The 4,145-nt window shown below is 44.9% G+C and overlaps 1 long non-coding RNA gene across 1 annotated transcript; it reads left to right on the top strand.

Annotated features, from left to right (window-relative positions):
* Positions 1-253: 253 nt before the first annotated feature.
* Positions 254-2,400, top strand: LOC148212876 (uncharacterized). The gene is made up of 3 exons (XR_015789421.1): positions 254-869; positions 951-1,010; positions 2,098-2,400. It is a non-coding gene; the product is annotated as an uncharacterized LOC148212876 (long non-coding RNA).
* Positions 2,401-4,145: the final 1,745 nt, after the last annotated feature.

The raw sequence follows: 4,145 nt of genomic DNA, 5'->3' as shown, positions 1-4,145 counted from the left end.
TGTAACGCCCCGAGTCCCTCAGGTTAGTTAGTCTCGAACCAGGAGATTTTTTTTTATTTTCTTTTAAATTAAACTCTAATTAAATTTATATTTATCGGGCTCCGTGTGCTTGGTTTTGTCTTAAGTTGGGATGGGTTTCTTTTGCTCTTGGGCTTGGTTATGTTGGGTTTTTTTTTTTTGGCTTGGTTTGGTTTTAAAACAAAGGAAAAGTAAAAGAAAAGGGAAAAAAAAAAGAAAGAAAACAAAAAGAAACCCTAGTACCCAAGTTCTCTTTCTTTCTTCTTCTTCTTCCTTCTTGCCTTAGCCGCCCACCCCCCCTTTTCTTCCTCTCTTCTCTCGTTCCGACGACCCATCTAGCGGCGGCGAGTTCGTCACACCAGCAGGCACGGTGGCGTCGCGGTGGGGCAGCATTCAGCATCACGTTCCCGCTGCTTTGCGGCATTTTCCGACGTGTACACGGTTGCGGCGGCAGCTCACTACCGAACGACGACGTCCTCGCGGCCGCGGTAGAGTCTCCCGGCGTTCCATCATCTCCACGGCGACGGCGCTCCCGACGGTGGCAGCCATTGCAGCAGTCTCGGCGTCGTAGGTAGCAACAGCTGCGGCGGGTGACGACGACGAGCCCAGATCCGACACCTTCGGGCAGACCACGAGCAAGTTCGGCCGTCCTTCGGTGCCCCGTACCTGCAGCACCCCTCCCCGACTCGGACAGAAGTGAACAGCTCGTGCTTGGCCCAAATCTGCGGCGTTTTCTTCCTCCCGGTGACTTTCGGTGTTGACCCACATCCGTTCGAAGCTCAATTTAGGCTACCCACACCTTGGCGAGCTAGATCTAAGTTACCCACAACCCTACGAAGTCGATTTCGGTGGTAATGAGTCATTTGAACCCTCTTAGAATTGATTTCGAAGGTTGAATAGTGTACGTAACTTGCTGTATTTTTCTGTTTTAGTGCTTAGGTGTGAGATCGACGCAAAACTTAAGGGTGCGGTTGTGGGTAAGTAGACAAGAGGTGTGTGCATGCGTTAATATGTGTTAGACGGTTTCTAATGTACTGGTTTTGTGGCGTTTAATATTAATTTTGACACGTCATTGTGCTAGATAACTCTCGTTTGTGTTAATCTGTATACTTGGAGTAGTGTTGAATATTTGTCGGTGATAATGGTGTAATTTCTGCTTTGCTGAACTGCTAGGAATTGTTGTGGGGATGTTTGTTGTCTGAATATGCATGAATTGTTTGACGCATTTCGTGTGTTTATTATATCTAGCAATGCTTATTGAATATTGATGTTGGATATTTCGTGTTTTGGACGAACTGTGTTGGGCTCTAATTGTTTAAAGTTTGTTTGGTTATGCTTTGTTGCGACAAAACTCATTGTGGAGTTGTTGTTAAGAAGTGTTATATTGTAAAAGCATGATTGGTTTATCATTCCATTATTAGAATGTTGTTTATGTTGTGGAAGCATGCTGAATTGTGTTTGTGAGCTGAGAGATGCATGGGTCATGGTTTAAGAAAGTATATAGTAAGATTCTGGAGAGAATTGGATTCTTGGAGAAAGTGAATGGGTGAGTGTCAGGGCCTCGGGTATAAATGGTCGGGGGCTGATACGTCACTAATTGAGTATCGAGGCCTCGGGTAAAAATGGTCGAGGGTCGATGCGAGGAGTCTTTTGTAAGGAAAGCTATTGGGGCCTTGGGTAGAAATGGTCAAGGGCCGATAGATGGTGAAGTCATCGGGGCCTTGGGTAAAAATGGTCGAGGGCCGATGCAGTAGTGTCAGGGCTCTGGGTAAAAATGGTCAGGGGCCGACTCTACTCGAAGAAGTTAACTGTGGAGGGCTAGGATAGCTGTGATAAGCGTAGAGGTACTTGAGATGTTAGGGAGACTCGAGGTTGGTAGTTAATTTGTTCATGGTTGTGGTTGTCGCCGGATGTTATGGAGTGTGCCTATGTTTGACTGCATAATGTGATGGAGAGCATGACTATGAATGTTTTCATGATTTTGTGGAGCATGATGTGTGCGTGTGTTGGTGAGGGCTACTTACGGAGTATATTTATATACTCACCCCCCCCCCTCCCCCTCTGCAATTATTGTTTCAGGTGAAGGATTTGTTGGCGACCATGGTGATGAGACGGAGGAGACATGACGAGCGAGGATCATAGGCTGCGTACTTACTTTTGCTTAGCTTAAGTTTTTGGATGGTTATGACCCTATGTTTTGGTCGATAAACTATTTATTCTTATTTGAATAATTGGGAGGTTCCCACTTGCTGTTTATTTTATTTCGGGATATGTGTTTATTTGAGTTTTCTTCCATTCATTGAGTTATGCCTAGTTGGAATAATAAATTTGCCTCGTGAGGTTGTCCACGGATATTGTTGATTGATATTCTATAGAATTGATCCATTGTCAAAATGATGAGAGGTGAAGCTTGATTTTATAAATAATTATTGCACAGGGAGTTGACATCTCGTGTTTGGGGTTAAGTTTAAACAGTTGGGTAGTTAACGTGACCTAGAAGTGTGTGGGAAGTTCTGGTGCGTTACAGAGCATGTTGGAGTCCGTCCTCTTCGGAGGGACGAGCTTCTCTTTCTGTTAAGATGATCGCGGATATCGCTCTTCTGACGACTATACTCAGCATTTTCATCGCCTCTAGGGTACTCCTCGTGGATTGGGTCGAGGTAAAGATTCCCCTATTCGTGCACTCCTTCGTGCACCACTTGGTCCTCAAACAGGAACCTGACACCAAAAGCTTGCACCATTTCGTTATACATCTCTTCCATGGTGCGCATCTGGATGCGCATTGCCTCCATCTCTTTTTGAATGGCATCAAAATTCTCCTTAGTAGAAGATGGGGCCAGAGCTCGGGTGGCTCTCCTGGAGGCACCACCTCGGCCACGATTTGCCTTAGTTGGTTTAGGATGTGCTGGTGGCAGAATAGGTGTGGTGATGCGTGCCGACCTACGGAGCTGTTCAGTCCCTAGGCCTTCCTGGATTTGTTCCTCTGCCACTCTCCCCTCGACCTCCCTCGGGAGGCCGTCGTTAACAATCAGAGCTCTTCGGTCTGCTGTGTTGGTTGAGTTTGCTGGTTGAACCATCTTTGTTTCTTAGATTGAGATGACTTAAATTGTCTTCCCCACAGACGGCGCCAAATGTTTATGCAAAGAATTGCACAACGGTGTTTACGTACCTAGCTCGAACCCGGTCTCCGGCTCAACCTAAACCGTGGAATGAACCTGCACAAGAGGGCAAACTCTCCGACGATCAAGTCAGTATAGGTCGGACTCAATATTAAGTTCGAGGTCAGATTTGATACCTGAGTGTGAAATGAGGCCCTCTATTTATAGGTGGTGGGTCCGATAACACTTACGACCGGCGGTTATCCCTGCCTTTTGTCATGTCGAACCTGTCGGGGTTGAGCAAATCGAACCCATTCAAGTCGAACCTTGGCCTTTACACTTAGCCTTGCATATGGATAAATTGGATCTCCTCGACAAGTTCGAGGTGGACCTGATATACTCTTCTATTTCTAAACACCACTGAGCGTCCTCCATGTGTCCACGATATTTTTAATCCCCAAACACATATTATGCCACAAGGAACAATAAGATTTTATGCTGACATGATCGAGTGGTCCAGTGGTTGCAAGAGAAGTTGAACTATAGAAAGTTGAAGCTGGGATGGGATACAATCAACTGACACCAGGTCTTAGAAAAAGAGTGTGGCTCGTAGCTTTGTCTTGAATAGAAAAATGATTATTGTCAGAAAATAACAAGGCAATTATTGTCAACACATAGTTGATAAACAGACAACAAGTTTGCAGAAATTTGAAGTACACAAAAAAAATAGTCGAGAAAGAGATAAGAAGATGGAGTTTTAACAACTCCACAACTTGAATGGGTGATAGGAAGGGAATGCCCGCTACAAACTGAAACTTGATCATCACCTTTATACTCAGATGCAACATTTATATGACTTAAATCAGAAGCTAGAATCAATAAGCCACGCTCCTGGAGAAATACCATAACTAAACTACTGATTTGTGAGGCAACCATGCTGCAAGCTGCATTGGTGAAGGGTGACCTTAAAAGTTGTAATTCATTCGATTGTAACAGTCAATAGAAATGTGTCTTGGACGATTACATATC

Source organism: Momordica charantia (genome assembly GCF_013281855.1).
Source record: "Momordica charantia cultivar OHB3-1 chromosome 2 unlocalized genomic scaffold, Mcharantia_2.0 BLBB01000002.1, whole genome shotgun sequence".
In the NCBI taxonomy this organism is placed as follows: Eukaryota; Viridiplantae; Streptophyta; class Magnoliopsida; order Cucurbitales; family Cucurbitaceae; genus Momordica; species Momordica charantia.
The sequence above is the reverse complement of the archived record's forward strand: the minus strand, read 5'-3'. Positions and strand labels throughout refer to the sequence as shown.